Here is a 19,934-nt window from a genome sequence, read left to right as displayed (position 1 = left end):
TTTCGTGCCTCAAAAACATGTCAATAAAAATCATGCCCCTATCACCGAAAATAGGCAAATTATATATCAAAATTCATGGAATCAGCCTTTTGAATCCAACAGTGAGGTCCTTTTGGCACCAAAATGTACCAAAAATCAACTACCCCCAGAAATGAAAAAAAAAACTGCACAAACCCCCAAATACACAGATCTGAAGAACAAGGCCCAAAATCTCTCATGAAGGGAATAGGGGCATGCAAATCTGGAGCTCTGATACCATATTGGAGTTGACGAAAAATCAACTCTACAGCTCCCAAAGATCACTTGCATGCAAACGTGTCACAGAAGGAGAGAAGCAAAAAAGCTATGGAGGCCAGAATTCAGAAATCCAGAAAAGAGGAGTCATATTGATTGTGCAACAAGAATGCAATTCAATAATTACAATTGTTATGAAAATATAAAGAGAAAATCCTTATAAGAGGATACTCGAAACCCTAAAGAATTATAAGATTCCTAAGTTTAGCTTAAGCATGCAGTATAATAGACTAATAATTAAATAAATACTTATTAGCTAATAAAAGATAACTCCAACACAAGGAATAGATGACACTTCATTCAATGCATTCACATTTCCACTTATTCTCCATTGGATGAGTCAGGTTTGAAGAATCCGAACACGTTGACCTTGAATTGTTTGATAGGTTGGGGATGAGTGGGTGCCACCTCAACTATGAAGATTCAAATTCCCAAATTGCATCATCTCTATTATTCTTCATATCTCCACCAAATGAGTTTCTAACTTTGATTAACTCTTTTGAAACTATCTTCCTTAGGCATCATTGCACATTTTCTTCTTCATCTTTGGAATTCTTTTGCTATATTCTTCTTCTTCTCCGTCAATATCTTGGTCCTTGATGTCTTTGACTTTGAGCACCTCCACATTGTGATGTATTTCATCCTATTCCATCCATTTCCTTGCAATCATTTCTTGGATTCTTGATCTTCTTGTTGTGGATGTATCATCCATGTTGTAATGTTCTTCCTTATCATCATCTTGAAATGTTTTTCTTCAAATGATCTTGTTGGGTCTATCATAGAGCAATCCGCTTCCTTGCATTACTTGGATTGTGACCTCTTCATGTTGTTGTAATATCTTCATCTGCTTCATTCACTTCTTTGCACCATTTTTTCATATATCACCTGAAAAGAGAGAATATCTTAGATTATAACTATGAATGAAACCCTATGTAAGTGGCATACAAGAAATCCATGACAAGCAAACGGAAGTTCAACCTTCCATTCTTGATTCATGTTGACTAACTATTGTGCGAATCACACACCCATCCCCGTCTTGGACAGGGACCCCCAGTTTGTGCCTTTCTGTCCTTGCGGAAGAGGAAGGGGATATGAAGGGTCAAGTGCCACTAAAACCAAATTCGGCCTCTAGGGCCATATTGTGAACTTCAAACTCCCCAATTCTCGCAAAGTCGCCTAAATATGAAGAAAGAGTTAAAGCTTGCAAAGACGTTGAAATCTCGAAATTCACCAGTGATGGATAAAATGAATTTTTTTTAAACTTTGCAAAATGCTCTAAATCGCCGAAGTTGGCTGAAGAAGGTGAAAGTGTCAAAGTTGTGAAAGTTCGCAAAGCCACCTAAATGCTGAAATTCATTAAGGAAAAAAAAAAATTTAAAACTTTGCAAACTGGCTAAAATCGCCGAAATTCGTTGTAGAGGGTGAAAATGTTAAAAGTTTTTAAAGTTTTCAAAATAGCCCAAAATCCCGCAATTCGCCAACTAAGGATAAGTTGAAAAAAAATTTAAAAATCTAAAAAGACCCTCCAAAATGCTGAAGTTCGGCAACTAAAGGTGAAATTGCAAAAGTTAGGAGGTTTGAAAAGGCTCATTTGTCGCCGAAATTCAACTATTTGAATATCGCGAACCTTTATTAACTTTGAACCAGGCTCTAATTTCCCCGAACTTGGGCGAAAGGTGCAAAATTGCAAACTTTTTTAGTTTGAAAATGCTCTGAAAACCCCGAAGTTTGATAAAGCTCTAAAAATCGCGAAAAGGTTAAAAATTTGCAAAAGTGTAAGAATCGTCGAAGTTCGCCCATGAAGGAGGTCGAAAATGATAAAGTAAAACTTTGCAAAGATGGCGATATCGCCGAACTTCGGTAGCATAAATTTGAAAATCACGAAATGTCCAAGCCCTAAAATACCATCTAAAATGCCGAAGTTTGCATGAAGAAGGTAAATCGCGAAGTAATAAGAGTTCACACAAGGTTTGAAAAACCATCTATTTCACCGAAGTTTGACACTAGTGGAAATCGCAAAATATAAAGTTTGAAAAAGGGTTGAAAGCGCCGAAATTCAACTGGAGGTAAAACCGCGAAGTATATAAACCTTGCAATCGCCCCCCAAAGGCCCGAAGTTTGCATAAGGACGTTCAACTTAAAACAAAGTTCGATCATATCACTTCATGGCCAAGATGATAAACTCGCAAAAGCTTCCAAAGGGCCCGAAAGGCTAAGTTGGGCATTGACACTTAAATAAAACAGAATCTCTCAAAGGTTTGATTCGCCTGAATTTCGTTCAAGAGAGCAAATTAAAGATCGGGTTTCAAGATACATCTCACAAAGAGCTTCACCGAGACTAAGCCAAACGTTTAGAAATTTAATGTTTGATTAATTAAATTAATTAATTTTTCAAATTGATTTATTAAAGCGAAGTTGATTGTTTGCAGATCGCAAGACGTCATCACAGAGAACCAGGAGAAGGCCTAAAAACGTAGATCGAAGAGGGATCTCAATCAAAGCTAGGCACTGGACACTGAAGAAGAAGATGCAGAAACACGCTGCAAGAGTGCAAGAGTAACCAAGCATTGGGAACCGTGCCGCTGAAAAAAGATGAAGTCCACCACCGAGACCAAAGACCGAAGAGCACTCTGAATGCGGCAAGTCTATGCATTCTCGAGAAAAGTGCATAATTGGATTTAATTATGGAAGTTTAGTTTTTGAAAACTGAAACTGTTTTTATTGTAAAATTGCCTGTGGGCCCCACTCAAGATATTTTAAAACAGAGGGGACACAGGTCAGTTATGTCCAACTACCGGATAGACCCAAATTAAAGTCAAACAGTTCTAGGTAGTTGAAATTATGGTTGGGTGGATAACTGAGAATTGAATTGGCATGGGTAAAGGCTGCCAGCTTTTGGATGGCAAGTTGCAGCCCTTGGATGCAGTCAATCCTAGCCTCTGATTCAATATTGTAAAAAACTATAAAAGGCAAAGGCCTTTCTTTTGTAAAGGGTTAGAGATTTTTGTTAGATAGTTAGACAGTTAGAGAATTTTGTAGTTGGATTTTAGAGTTAGAATAGATTAGATTTTAAGCATAGCATGGAGATGTTGCAGAAATTGTTGTAATAGCAGCTAAAGCAAATATATGAACATTGAAGTATGGTGTTTGTTGTCTTTGTTTTAGTCTGTTTGCATGGTTTCTTTCAGCTGGTTAAATTTTAGAGTGCAGGGATTTTAATGGCGAAGTGTGGAGGGGTATTTGATGCATTTCTGGTTCATACCATTGGGGCTCTGCTGATTGTAGGTCACCGTGCATGGTTAGTCTGAACCCAAACTGTGCTTAGTTCAACTGCAGGTGTTCGTCTTAGGCTGCGCTAGAATTGAGTGCCTAAAACGAGTGTCTCCAGTCTGAAAATCCTTCATCCCTTGGAGCTTGCACTGTTTTTGTCTAGTTGTGAGGGTATCTCTGGCGAAACAAGAATTGGTTTATCGAAATCTGTCTACCCACTACATCAGCTGTTATCATCCTTGTCCTTAGGCTTCCTGAACCCTTCCCTTTTGATTTTATTTCGTAGTCTAAGAATCGCAGCAGACTAGCTTGTTGCAAATCGTAAGTCCCCTTGTGCTCCTAGCAAATCACATCAACCGTTGAGCTATCTCGCGGTCAAGTCCTGACAATCGAAACCTTGAGGTCGTCCCCATTCATCAAATTGAAACAGCATTAGGGGTTTCCTTATCTCAAGAGAGGATAGGATACTCAGCGAGTACATTCTATTTTGCGTTGGCCGGATGGAGTCGTAGCAATGCGATTTTAGACACGTCAACACTAACACACTTCAAAAAGACATTGTGAAACAAATTTCATCCTAGGCAACAAGTTCGCTTAAATTTTCAAAATATCATCAAGAACACTTTACAAACACTCCTTATAATCTGAAAGTGACAATTTCAACACTTGGAATTCTAATGGATATGATTCTATAGTTCTGGAAATGCATAAAATTGTGAAAAAAAATGCTCAAATATGCTTATGAATTACTATTTTATTTCACAATTTGCTTCCTCTTTCAATGTCAACCTCCTCCAATGCTTTCTTTTAAAATCTGATTCCCTTGTATTGAAATCGCACCCTCTGCTTGAACTTGCACCATCTCTCTACTATTCGCATCTGATCTGCTGTTAATAGATGTGAACTGTATAATAAAAAGGACTCCTTGATTCCTCTTTACATATGCACTCTAAGTATCACTTACTTCCAAGGGTCAGCCAAGAAAATAAGTTCTTCATTTCTCTCCGATTTTCAAAACTGTTTTCCCTCCTTAAGTCATCCTCTTTGTTCATTGATTTCATTTGTTTTCATCTTACACACATTTCACTAAGTAGACCTCCTCCCTCTCTTCATCATTTCGGGGTTGCACTATATTTCACATGCATTGGAGGGAATTTTCCTAGCTGACCTAGACTTAATTAATGAATTTCATCCTATGTTGAATTGGACCTATTACCTTGCATTTGCCTCTCACATCATTTTGTCCAACTCCCTCAAAATTTCAGGGATTTTTGCTATGCATGCATAACTTTTTTCACTGATTTCAAGTTCTCATATACTGGTTTTTTTGTGGATTTTGAGAGCTCATGTATTGATTTTTTCGTGGATTTTGAGTAGTCTTGCATAAATTTTTTTGTGGATTTTGCGCATCCATGTATAAACTTAATCAAGTTTTTCAAGTCTTCATGCATAATTCTGGTCAAGGATTTTTAATGTTCATGCATTCTTGATCTGACTGTGCACTTAGATATGCATTCCTTCTTTCACTTGACTTTTTTGTAATCTGATTTCTTGCCCTTGCATAAATCACTTACTGTTGCCTCTACTTGACTGCAATCTGGTTTGGATTGCTTGGATTGATGGAGAAATGATCCTTTTGAGCTTGCATTTATATGTGTTCAATGTAGCAATTACTCATTGCAAAGGGGTTGAGCAAACTTGTAATTTGCATTTTCCATTGTTTTCACCTTATGCTGAGTCGACTTCCTTTTGTACTTTGATTTTAAATTGATCTTTCAAATTCCAAATAATTTCGAAGCACCTCAAGTCAGTCTCCCCTCATTAACAATTTCTCTCATTTTGTTTTACTTGTTTTGGTATAAATTTGCCTCTTTATTGGCAGAATTTCAAAGTAGTCATGCATTGTGGAGTGAGTATTTAGGGTCTGCTTACATTCTAGGACAGGATTTCCATGTACTCATGCTTTACAAGTCAGAAATTGAACATCTACATGCACTGTTGAGAAGGATTTAAAGGCACACACGTATTTGCAAACGGAATTACAAGTAATGCATGCCTTTCAAATCATAAATTGCACTTAGACATGCATTACAGATTGGAATTTGGAGGAGCTAATGTATTTTTCAAACAAAATTCATCCTTATACTTTGCAATTTTCCTTGAATTTGCAATAATTCTTCTCTTCTCTCATAGTTTGTCCCATTTTCCCTATTTCAACCTCTCAATTTTAAGGTGACCCTAGGCAAGACCTCTGCATTTTCACTAGGACTTTGACATTTTGATAAGGAATTATGCAATTCAAACCCTTACCCAAGACAAACCTTGCACTCCTATTCTTTCATGTATTGATCATTGGATTTCCAGATTGACATAGGGTTTACAATCTTTCCAAAGGCCAGGAGGCTAAGAGACCAAAACTCCTACCAAGCTAAGCAATATTGAGCAAAACACCTAACTTATCAAGCAAAAAGGGGGGCGGTCCCCATTTGCAATGGAGCCTATAACACAACAAAATGGTAGCACCAAATATAGACACAAGAAGATTGATGATTAAACGCTAACCAACACATATCTAAATACTAAAATATGATACATATGATTGTCACCATAAACTATTGAATAATCAATGTTGTGCAATAGCATAGTCACGCGGAGATGGGGGTACTTGGAGACGCCATTTTTTAACATAATTTAATAATTTCCCAAAAATAGCATGACATAGAACTTTGAAAACAAGAATACTAAATCAATCATACAAGAACAGTAAATAGTAAAGGCAATTTCTCTTTCGATCATTACAATGATAGGAAATCAATCATACTCTCAAAAAGTGCACGCTGTCAATAGATCTGATCACTATAGCTTTGCATGGATTTTTGTATCATCCAAAATATCAGCATGAAACATTATGCAAGCTTATTTTATTTATTTGCCTTCCTTTTTTGCCTTTTAACGCGTTCTGCCCTAAGTTTTCTAGTAGGAGATGTCAATTTCTGGTCGAAAGACTTTTGAGACCGTGAGAGACAGCGGTCAAAAGAACCCTATGTGTCAAGACGTTTCTAAGGACGTCTCTAGTATTGGAGACACGTCTCAAGGGGTGGGAAATGCATCTCCCAGTTACCATGTGCAATAGCGCTCACATTGATATTATGGAAAAGAAAACTCACAAAAATAGATAAATATTGGAACAACAATGCTTTATTTAGAAAAAATGCAAGAACTCATATGCTAGTACAATTTTTTGTTATAAGTACTTATCATAATGATAGGGTATTGTAGCAACATTGTAATGATGGTACTATAGCAGTACTGTAGCAAACTGAAATACTAAAGCAAACACACCACACTAAAATGCAAACACACAAAACTTACACACCAACTAGAAACTAGAAACACACTAAAATCTTCTCAACTTAACTGCAATTCCTGAATGAAACCACCTCAAAGAATAAGAGGGTTTTCGTCCTTTACTTTTGCCTAGAAACCAAGAGAGTTTTCCTCCTCCAAATACCACCCAAGTTACGAAAAACCATTGAAACAAATCTGAATTAAACATTGACCACAATGGGATGATATAGAAGATGTAACATGACGATCGGAGCCAACTAGGTGACTTAGCAAAAATAGACGTTCTCTCCAAGAAGTTTGAGAACACCCTAGGAATCTGAAAGCAGCACTATAGTACATAACACTAATTGAGCTTAATTCCATCAACAGAAACCAAAAAAGATCGAACCTGCATCCTCCAAAATGTTTGGAATTCTCCTCAGCTCACATAGAAGCTTAAGAGAAAACTTGGAAACTAGCCAAAACCTCATAAAACAATATTGCAAAAAATGGGGACATTACACATCCTCAAACACTCATATGATAGATCACATGTTTTAATAAGATGCTTAACCTTGAGTTCTCCAAGCCAACATATAGGCACGAAATGACAAACAAAATAGGGGTGCACCATGCAATGGGTATGGTTTGTGTCAAGGTGACTGTTGTGCTTTTGTGGTGATACGTATTGCAACAACTTAGAGAAACCCCCTTGGTTTAGAAGAGCTTTGAAGTGAAGGTCTTACCCAACTCAATAATTGGTCCTCAATTGCCTAACTTGAATATAGGTTTTGCGGATATTCTTCCCAAGTTTGACACCCCTAGCAACTGGAAGACTATCCAAACTTAGGAATTTGGGGCCTACAACTTAGATCGTCATCAAATTGTAGATAATATTGTACCGATGTGAGGATTATATCCATTTTGCAGACTTCAGTAATAGAAGCCTTCATTCAGGTGTTCTCGCCAATTAAGGATAGCAACTGTGGTAGGTATTGAATCTAGAGGAGAAATCTTATTTAAGATCAGTGTTAAAAGACTCGTGGACTCGCCACGGACTCGCGAGTCCATGGGAGCCACGAGTCAACTTGCCAAGGACTCGCGAGGTGAGTCCTGGTGAGTCCATATGAAAGACTCGCGTGAGCCTTTTCCTCGGACTCACGAGTCTTTCATATGGACTCACAACCAAGTTTCCACGCCAAATAACCAATAAAACTCAATTTTGTTTTATTTTTTCACCTCATTTGGCATTTTTGATTGGTTATAGCAGGTTTGTAGGGTTTGGAGGAGAGGGAAGAAGATAAAATCAGCAAAAGAGATCTAGGTAAGGATTTTTTCTCTTTTTTTTTTCATTTGAATCATTTCCATGTTTTGAAAATCCAAAAAATCTTGAAAAACAAGGGGATATGGTGCAAAAAAATTTCTATTTCCTTTCCTAAGTTATTTCCTCATATTTTTTTCTTGTTTCTGAATGCTATTTTTCCCAAATGATTCATTGTCATTATTTTTGTTGATTTTCCATAAAACCTTGCTGATTTTTTTATTTTTTCATGTTAAATCAGCAATGGCAAGTTCAGCTCCAAGGGCAACCCCAAGGTCAGGAAGACAAAGAGATAAAGCATGGAAATATGGGATTCCAGGAAGCAAAAAGGGAGAGGTCACTTGCACCGAATGTACAAAATGGATGACTGATGTAATCAATAGATTAAAATACCACCTTGCACAAATACCTGGATGTGGTGTGGAGGGATGCCCCAAATCAACGCCTGAGATTATTAGAGAGATGAAGGCCATTCTTGCTGAGAATGATATGTTAAAGGAAGAAAGGCAAAAAACAAAAGAAGCCATGGCAGTTGCAATGAATCACCCATTGTCCACTTCGGGTCCCATTGGTCACACTCGTGGTCGTCAGTCACTTTCATCTTTTGGTGACAATGAGGGTGAGGCTAGTGGCACTCCTGTTAGATCAAACCCTAATTTTTTTGTACCACGCAATGTTCCAGGTGCACAACCTTCACTTGAAGGTACAGGATGGAATAGAGAGAAGCATGAACAAGCAAGGATAGCAGCTTCAAACTTTTGGTTTTACAATAATCTATCTTTCAATGCAGCAAACAATGTGTATTGGGAAGGTTTGGTTAATGCATTAACAGTTGCGGCTAAGGGGTTTAAGGCCCCAATAGGTCATGACTTCAGTGGGCCATTGCTAGAGAAAGCTGTAAAAAAATAACCAAGTTGTGGTTGATGATCAGAAAAGGTATTGGAAGAGAAAAGGATGCAGCATTTTATCTGATGGATGGACAGATAAACGAAATAGGACTCTTCTCAACTTCTTGGTGGCTTCAAATGGTGTAATGGTATTCCTAAAGTCTATTGATGCCACAAATGAAATAAAAAATGTAGAGACTATGTGTAATCTGTTGGATGGGGTAGTTCAGGAAGTTGGAGTTGAGAATGTTGTCCAAATTATCACAGACAATGCAGCTGCATATGTATCTGTAGGTAGAATGCTTATGGAGAGGCATCCTACGATAACATGGAGTCCTTGTGTTGCACATTGCTTAGACTTGATGCTAGAGGACATTGGGAAGATTGGATGGGTGAAAAAGGTCGTTGAAGATGCAAGAAGTGTCACCAAATTCATCTACAACCATACTTGGGTGCTTGCTTTGATGAGAAAACACACAAATGGCAAGGACCTCGTGCGATTTGGAGTGACACGATTTGCTAGCCACTTCATCACTTTGCAGAGCATTCTTAGTGCCATTCCTCATCTTAAGCAGATGTTTGTGTCTGATGCTTGGTTGGGGTCTGCATACTCCAAAAGACCTGAAGCAGAGAAGATTGTGAGCATTGTTTTTGATGAAGGGTTCACCAAAAGTGGAGAGGAGTTGACTGCGGTAAGTAACAAACACAAAATTGCGGTAAGTAACAAACACAAAATTAAACTTTATACAATCTTGTCTATTTGTTGATTTTATTTTTTAGGGGTTAATTTTGTACTAATTTAAAATTTGTTTTCATTTTTTTATGTGACAGAACCTTTGGTAAAAGTTCTTTGTATGGTGGATGAAGAGGGCATGCCAATGGGTTTCATTTATGAGGCCATAGATAGGGCCAAAGAAGCCATTTCACATTACTATCGTGGAAATACAAGAAAATGTGAAATCCTTTGGTGCGTCATTGATCGTAGGTGGACAAACCAACTCCACCAACTGATACATGCCTTCGCCTACTTTTTGAACCTGAAATTCTACTTCTCTGATTCATTTAGGGCTGATGAGGAGGTCATGGCAGGTGTTATTGCATGCATTGATAACATGGCACTTGATCCTGAGTTGAGAGACAAGGTTTTTGATGAGTTGGAGGTGAGATTTGACATAAACATTTGTGTTCTCCAATATAGCATCTTCGCCATGGGACAATGTAAAGACCCTTGTCCTTTCTGCACTTATCTTTTCAGTTTTGTGTGGCTTGTATTTTATCAAACACTTGCCATGTATTCATCTTTAGGACTGATTTTCTGAGTTTGTTTTTTTTGTTTCAGAGAGTTTGTGTTTGATATTTGTTCTCAATGCCAAATCATAGATAAACACATATAAATGATAAACAATAACATGGGAAACAAATGATGAAGGAACACACCATAAATTTATGATTTCTCCTTGAACAACAATGGAAAATACAATAATATCAGATCTGATACGGGTCTGATATTAGTACAACAGCGAACGAGTTCCTTCAGATATGAGGGTTATAATTAATCAAAAAGATTTCACACATACCCAAATGCATAAATAGAAGCCCATTATCAAGTGAAAAGAACAACTGCCGCAAATGGTGACCAAATATGAAGTATCTGGCTGATATAGGCAGCAAATGACCCTTGAAATTCTGATATATAAAGCTGACCTCCAAACCCTAGCTGAACAATGCCAAAATCTACCAAAATATGCCAAATCATTCTTCAAAAATCTTCTCCAAATCCTATGCACAACTTAGCAATGAAATACTAACAAAACCTTGCTCAAACAAATCAAAACCTGTTGCTAACACTGTTCGTGTCATTGTAGCAGCACTGTTCACGTTCCTATTCATGTGTGTTGTTCACGGTACTGTTCATGGTACTGTTCACTGCACTATTCACGCACTATTCGGGACATTGTTCATTGCACTGCAAATAAGCCCAAACTATAGATTCAAACAACCTAATTTGCACATTAGCTCCATCATTGGATCCAAAACTTTGTGAATAAGCTCAGTAGTGAATTCTAAATAAATCCACCTCTCAAGTAGAGTTGGGTTTTCGTCCAACCTACGAATTCCCATGGGTTTTCGTACTAGAGCACAAAAAACTGAAAGCTAGAAACTCCCAACTTCTCCAAGAGAAAATAATAAACCAAGCCTATCCATAAATGAGCTCTTAAGAGCCTTTTATAACTTTCATGGGAGAGCTCACACACTTTCTAGCCAATGTGGGATAAAAGATATATTTTTCCCTCTAACATTCATGTCTCCACATACTTTAATAAAGGGAACTTTTAATATTTAAATTAATCTCCTTTTTAACTTAAGTTCCCACATCAATAAAGTTAAATATTTTAATTTAACTTTATAACTTAACTTTATTGATAAATTAATTAATAATTGCAAATGATTATTACAATCTCAAATCAATATCATCAATAACCATTGACAAGAAATTATTCATGAACCACTGATGATCCCAACTTGGCCAAATTGACCTACTATAAATAGTAAGTATCCCAGAAACATATCAAAACACCTCAGAATCGCCTGCAACCGAAATTACCTAGGCCAAATATCCTCAAAATCCCTTAAATGTCCTGGTTAGCCTACAGTACCATGGAGAAATAGGCTAACGACAACTTCATACAACGCATATTAGAAAAGGGGACATCATAGACAACTAACTATATGTGGAGAACCTGTTGTTTCATGTTTAGGAAGGCACAAGTCTTGTAAAACTAGTAGTGAAGGAGAATCACCAATGTCCTGAAAACTATATTAATTGTTGATGACAAACTCAATTGTGTAGGCAGAGCCAAGTTGCTTAGTGTTGATGTGTTTTTTAGGCACTTCAAACACAAAATAAAATGCCAAAGTATCCTCTCTTGAACAAAATCACCTCAAATGCTAAATATCTGGTCAACTAAGATGATTCCAAGGTTTCTACAATCAGTTCTTGACATGTGGCTAACTCAATGGTTTGATGAGAATTGTTGTTTTCACTTGGGGACTTACACAATTGTTCTTGTTGAGACATGGACCTGCTAGAACTCGAACCTAGGACCTTCCATACACTGCTGGAGTGCTCTACCACTGAGCTACTGGCCCCTCTTGGACCAATCCATCGTCGGTCTGGGTGTGGCTTATTTCCAACACCAACACCCCCCCTTAAGCCACACCTCTCGTGTGCTTGGGGCTCCTAGCCTGGACCTGGCTCTGATACCATGTTGAGACATGGACCAGCTAGGACTCGAACCTAGGACCTTCCATACGCTGCTGGAGTGCTCTACCACTGAGCTACTGGCCCCTCTTGGACCAGTCCATCGTCAGTCCGGGTGTGGCTTATTTCCAACACCAACAATTCTTATGACTTCAAACTTATCATGAATAGGAATAGGCTTGCCAATGACTTCAAATGACTTGAGAATTTGCAATTTAGGCGCTTGATCTACTTCTAGCAAAGGTTTTTAAATAAAATGCAAAAGGATGAGGGTTTAGAAACTCTATTCTAATCCTATATTAACCCTAGAATGCAAGAGATAGTGAACGATTCAATGAAATTCAACTAGGCTAGGTATTGCCATTAAAGAACAACTTTACACAAGCTTAGTGCAATCATCTAAGGTAAATTTACAGATGTTCAAATTCATGCTAAACAACTTCAACACCATCAATTGGATGCATATAAATGAGTAAGCACAAATTGAAGTTAAGCTTAATTCAAATTCCAGTTGACCACACAAGGCGAATTTACAATCAGCAAGAAGCTAGTGGCATGGATTAAACGAATTTCACTCAAATGCATTTAACACTTCTTTCATTCAATCTAAAATACTTAAAATAAATTTTCTAATCTAGATTTGGAGGCAATGAGAACCACACAATTCTTCATATCTCAACAAAATTATCAAACTTCAATGATTGAATTCAAACTTGCAGCATATAGGCAACAATTCTCAAAAATCTCTCCCTTACAAATGAGAGGCAAATGGGTTTATATAGAGTCTCATATGGAAATGAATGGTTGAGATTCATTTGGAATCAAGAGCCGAGATCATGCCAACATTGCCCTAATCAAGGTTTACATCAAAAAGTGGAATAAAAAAAGGAGGTCCAATAGGATGACGCCTAGTCATCAAGTAAGGAATCTTCTAGAAGATTCCTTACTTGATCCCTCTCTCTAATTGCATACTCAATGAATCTAGCCAAGAATGAGTTGAGTTCCTCCATCGTAACACTAGGTAGACCTTCCTGCTACAAATCAAACACATCCAAGGCATCTAAGCAAGCATAGAAAATGCTTTCCCAATTCGGCATAAGCTTCTGCAAGTTGTTGATGTGAATCATGAGAGAAACCAAGTCATCTAGCTGATTCTTCCTTATAGATTCCATCTTCTTTAAGTAAATAAACTTCATCTTCTCCCTCAACTCTTCTAAGTTCAAACTGCTGGAAGCGTGGACATCTTGTCCCAATAATTCTTCAAATGATGTAAGGATCTTGGATTGTATCTCTTGAATGGATCCTTCCATCTCCGTGCACTCCCGTTTTACATGATCATATACTAACTTCCTCATGGCCAAAGAAAAATACCAACCATGGAAATCATAAACATTGCCTTCCTGAACAACTCCCCCCTGGATCAATGTGGACATAGGAATTCGCTTCAACTCTCTGAGGAGAGGAATAGTCTTCTCCTGCACTAGTTGGAAATCTTCCCAAACTCCTTCCAAGTATTGCATCCTGAATATGAGCATTGTTGTCTTGTCAGATGTTTGGATAAATTGAGCTAGGAAATCATCCGCTTGCTTCGAAACATCTCCTATCCATTTTCCAACCTTCTGATATGTATTCCTCATCGCTTCATGATCAAAGGAGGATCCATGAGCAATAGCAATGGGTGAGACAACAGTAGGATCCTCGTGCCTTAGTGAATTCATCCCTTCAATATAATCCTTGAGTCTCCTATTCTCACTCTCAAGCATCTCTTTCTTCTCAATAGTCTTTTCTAACCATGCCTAAATTTCCTTGATTATATCATCAAGCTCCTAAAACTCTTGTTTCTTTGTAGTAGGTCCAAGGTCAATTGTGGTATCCTAATAATCCATAGGAGTTACCACATCTCTAGTCTTATCACCTATCGAGACAGCCACTTGTGCAATGTGTGCTCCTATATCATCTCTATAATCCTAGAGAACATCTTCGTTTACTTCTTCTCCTTTTCTTTGTCAACGCTGGTTAGGAAGTCATCAATATCCTTTGTGGGTTGCGTCTTTATTACTTTCTTCTTCTCCATGTCGCTCAACAACCAATTGGGAATAGTAGAGAATTCCATCCCATCTTCAAGGTGTAAATCTTGATCAAGTCCTCTCCAGGCTGAAATAACATCATCATTTGTTTCCTTATCCTTAGTCAAATCTACCGCATTGTTGCCCAAATTGACCTCCACTTGAATTGTGGGAGATCCTGGCTGCTCTTCATCATCTTCATTTGGTGCTGATTGTGTTGTAGCATGTAAATCTGGATCATTCTCCGATAGGATTTCCGTGTCGGAACCCAATTCAAACTCATTGTCCCTCTCTGTCATATCATTCTCCTTCACAAATGAGGAACTCATGGTAGATTGAGGAGTGTTAGACTTATGTTTCTTGTGCCTTGACTCCTAGCTAACAATCTCCTCTCCTTTTGTTTGTGATTCTCCAGGCATACCTTTCCTTCTTTTGGGAGCCTAACTCTCCTCATCATTGTGTGCTCTAACATTGCTTATCATTCTCTGATCATCATTGAGAGAGGACTCCTCATTTCTCATCTTCTCATAAGTAAATCATTCTCCTTCACAAATGAGGAACTCATGGTAGATTGAGGAGTGTTAGACTTATGTTTCTTGTGCCTTGACTCCTGGCTAACAATCTCCTCTCCTTTTGTTTGTGATTCTCCAGGCATACCTTTCCTTCTTTTGGGAGCCTAACTCTCCTCATCATTGTGTGCTCTAACATTGCTTATCGTTCTCTGATCATCATTGAGAGAGGACTCCTCATTTCTCATCTTCTCATAAGTAAAGGTGACCTTTAGTTTTCTCAACTCATTAACGTACTTGTCTAGCCATTCATTGGAGCAATCATTCACATCTCTCATCAAAACATTTAAATCTACCAACTCAGGTTGCGTCCAGCTAGGCAATGTGATAGGCTTGTCTTTCTCCTTTGCATACTGCGGATGGATGTGATCCCCATCATCTTGCACCTGATCTAGAATGGAGAAGTTACACTTCCTCATGAAGTCCACAGACATCCAAGACCACATCTTCCTTCTAATTGCGAACTCATCCATGAGATTAGCCCAATAGTCTTCAATGTCAATCCTATGTATAAACTTCCCTCCCTTAATCATTACAATTCTCTGAAATTGATCAAATCGATCCCTACCTCTATAGATTCTGAGATGATAAAATTCCAATTCCTCATTAACCATCTCTATTGCGGCTGCAATGTGGCATACCTCCTTCATCTTCCCAAGCGTGATAGGAGAAGTTGTCCCTATTCCGTGCTTCACCTTCTGGATGAAATCATACTCTAAAACTTGTCTCACTACCTCAAGTAAAACCATCTTGTTTGTCGGATACCTAGGAATCTTGTATGGTTCTGATGTGAATCCCTAAATCCTTAGGTATGTGAAGGTAGGAAACTGGATATACCATGATTCGTACTTCTCAATAAGTGTTGTTGCCTCCTTAGACAACCTTTTATGTATTCCGCCTTGTAGCAACCTTGTGATGTACATGGTGAAAGCATCGTTCACCCTCCTGCAATGTTCAATTTCATGTAGGTGGAGTTGCGGATAGCACTTGTAAACTCTGTATTGTCCTGTCCCATTCCCAACTTCGCCCTTGCATATCAATTTTTTGTACACAATATGTCTAGCAAGCATGTAGACTAGATAGGAGGTCATATTGAATGTCCTTGTTTTCTCCAAACCTCTCAATTGGATGTCAAGGTTGTCACTTATAATCTTCACCCAGTTGATCACTGTTCCTACGGCTATCTCTTCAATAAAATAGTACATACATGTCTCAAATAGCGCCCCTTGAGGTGCTCCCATGACTCAGTTGAGTAGAAATATCAAACCACTATACTCCTTGAAATCTAAGCATAAGAGTCTCTTGGGTAACTTTGAGTGGTGACACCTTGTCTCAAGAACCTATTCGTTGTTGATAACTGTCATACATGACTCCAATCTTCTTTCAAATTTTGCTTGCGCTTCTTCCTTGGTTCTCTCTTGCATATCTGTACACCTAGGGATTCCGAATACTTCCCCGATTGATTCCTCAACCAGGTATGCAAGCAATATCCCCTTAGGTGTTTTGATCATTCTAGTTTGCGAATTATAATGCTTCGCACACTCGACCATGAGCTCATTGCACTTAATAGATGGTGGAAAACCAGCTACGTGGTAGATTCCACTCTTCATGATATTAGCCGCCAAGGTGGATGGAAGATGATTCTTCCTTCCAAACATTCTCCACCTCATCCTCTTCTTGTCTAGGTACTCCACGTTGGTATTCCTCAGCCAGGTATGCAAGCAATATCCCCTTAGGTGTTTTGATCATTCTAGTTTGCGAATTATAATGCTTCGCACACTCGACCACGAGCTCATTGCACTTAATAGATGGTGGAAAACCAGCTACGTGGTAGATTCCACTCTTCATGATATTAGTCGCCAAGGTGGATGGAAGATGATTCTTCCTTCCAAACATTCTCCGCCTCATCCTCTTCCTGTCTAGGTACTCCACGTTGGTATCTCCAATCTTCTTCCATCGAAATGTAACTTGCAACTCCGGATACTAGCCTTCTTGCACAATCTTCAATTGATTCTTCCTCGCTGATATCCCTGCTTTAGACATGGCACTTGTATGAAGCTGGAAATTGATATCATGGCAAAAATAATTTTAACAATTCATTTTCAGAATTTGCCTAAGTTCTAATTTTGAAGATTTTTTCAAATTTGTGAGCTTAAAATCAGAAATTTGAACAATAAGTAAAATACAAATTCTGAAAAATGGATGAATTTCAGTCAAATAAGGCATACCGCTTATCATAAAACCTGATTTTCAGACTAAGAACAAATCTGATCACAATTGCAAAGTCTGAAGACACCTTTGCTATTCTCAGAAAATGAAGGTTTTTTAATGTCAAAAATGTAGTTTTAGCTCTGATTTTCTGAGTACACAATCTGAAAACACCTCTGAAAATGCAACCTCAATGGCTGGGATCAATGAAAAATCATGGCACCACACCAATAGGCACTGCGATTTTCCCCAATCAGCTGGAAACAAACAGGCCTGGGCATAAACAATGGCTGGGCACAATCACTGGATCAGCGAACAAGGGCTAAGAACAAGTTAATACAAATTGATGGGGCTAGAAATGTTGATTTGGTCTGAGAATGATGGCTGGGAATAATGTTTTGCCAGCAATGGCAACCTTAACAGAAACGTCGCCCCCCTTTGGATGCTCATAAACTCCCTCAATGGTGGTGCAATCAGCCCCTTAGGCAAAATCGCACCCTCTACAACAATGGCGCCACACCAAAATCAGCCCTTCCAGCCGCCCAACTGCCAAATTAGTCACAATATAATAATATGTAAGACGTTGGACTATGTCCTTATTCATGTTTTTGCCTTGTAAATTCACCACACAGCCAATGTGGGATAAAACTTGCCTTTACCAGCCTAGTGGGAAAATCAATTTGCATTGGGATTTAATACTTAGCATTAGTTTCACCTTGTTTGATCATTAAATGCATGTGGTCATGTAAAATCGATGTCATTTCGGACATATTAACTTTTAAAAATCTCACTTGAATCCAATCTTCAGCCACTTGGGGAAAATTGCACCCCATCTGGACACACAGTTTCACTCAAATTCACCTCAACTTGCAAATTATGACCTTGAGGGGAAAATCGACCCTCATCTGGACAAGTTATTTTCATCATTTAATTCATTTTCATCCCCAAATACACTCCAGGGGAACCATCTGGACAAATAAAATTCACCATTTCATGTCAAAAATATCCCTTGGTGGAAAAACGTCCTAAAATCTCATTAAAAATTGTCAAATTTCATCAAAGATCTCTCTGAAATTCAAACTCCATCTAGACACCTTCACTTAGTCATAATTCATCAATTTGTCCCCAGTGGAAAAATGCACCTCATTGGGACAACATAAACTTGTCCACATTTCACTTTGTCTCATTTATTTTCCTCTAGTAGAAATTCAAACCTCATTTGGACGCTCAAATTGCACTTAACTTGATCATTTACCTCTTGGTGGAAAAACGTGGGTCATCGAGACACACTTTCCTTGTACATTTTCACTCTTGAAGGCCTAGTGGAAAAATGACCTCCATTGGGACAACCTCAATGGAGAATCCAGATGCATCGTGATTTTCCCAAAAACACTTGCAAAGTCAATCCATGAGGGTAAAAACGCACCTCATTAGGACTGAGACCATTTTCATCATAAAATCAACTCTCTTCGCACAAAAATGGAGTGGAAAATCATGCTCCATCGGGACAAAGTCCATTTTCACCTTTGTTGCTCAGTGGAAAAAGGCCTCCCATCAGGACAACTCACTTTTATGCCTTAATTTCATGGGGGAAAAATGTTTTCCATTGGGACTATGATGATTTTCACACTAAAAAGCCCAAACTTAACAAATTCTGCCATTTCACTCCATGGAAATTTTATTTCCATCGAGAATTTTAATATTTTAACTAGATTTGAGGGGTGGAAAACAGGAGTCCATCGGGACTTTAAGCATATTTGACTTATTTTACCTCCTAAGAGTGGAAAAATGACTCCTATAGGGACTCTTGACACTTTAGCACAAAATTCACACCAATTTGCAACATTTAAAACACATTTTACACTCACATTTGAAGCAAGTTGCAACCTCAACACTTAGACAAATTTAGGATCACTTTGACATTTTAACATTTTTTAAACATTTGACCCTATTGACTTCAAAACTAAAAATTTAAACCTTACTTGCACATTGAAGACCTCTGGGAATGATCATATAAAAAATGAGACTCGGGCATTGAAAGCTCAAATTGCCACTTGACTACCAAAAACCCTAAACTAACAAAAGCGGAAAGTAGGAAAGAGGGGGTCCCCGTTTGCAATGGAGCAATGTGTGGAAAGGTCACAACACTTAGTACAAGCATTATTTAGATGTTGTAAAATTCTGCAGTGATTGATTTTGTAAAAGTATATTTTACATTATTTATAATTGTGTGCACTAACTTGGTCTAGCTCTCTGAAAATCTAGCCAAAAAATGATGAGTGCTAGTATGACTGACAAGGATTTTCTCAATCATGCTAATACTTGGAGATTCCTGTTAGGAAAATTGTGAGGCTTCCATAGTAGATTTAGTTCCATTTTGTTTCAGATCTAGGATCAAGGAGGATCCACCAAATTTTTGCAGTCAATCATCTAGATTTCAAAAAAATAAATTTTTTTTTTTTCTATAATTTATTATTTTTATAAAACACAGTACAAGAGTTCCTAAAGGCCAACATCTAAAAATCATATATTCCTAAAATTATTTTTGAAGGGGCAAGAATCATTCAAATCAAAAACTTTTGCTAGGAGATAATTACACTGCATAAGGCTTTATGTTTGCAAGCATTCAGCAAAATGATTAGACCACCAACAGTAAAGTCACTCATCAATCTTGAAGGCTACAAGAGAGTAGATTCCGATGAGGGTAAGTGGTAGAATCCCTTATGGAAA

The 19,934-nt window shown here is 38.0% G+C and overlaps 1 protein-coding gene across 2 annotated transcripts in view; it reads right to left on the bottom strand.

The window, feature by feature from the left end:
* Positions 1-19,934, bottom strand: part of LOC131078428 (protein IN2-1 homolog B) — a 275,451-nt gene that overhangs the window by 90,029 nt on the left and 165,488 nt on the right. The gene's annotated exons all lie outside the window — the stretch shown is intronic.

This window comes from Cryptomeria japonica, chromosome 7 (assembly GCF_030272615.1).
Source record: "Cryptomeria japonica chromosome 7, Sugi_1.0, whole genome shotgun sequence".
NCBI classification, from domain to species: domain Eukaryota; kingdom Viridiplantae; phylum Streptophyta; class Pinopsida; order Cupressales; family Cupressaceae; genus Cryptomeria; species Cryptomeria japonica.
This window is presented reverse-complemented; position numbering and strand designations above follow the sequence as displayed.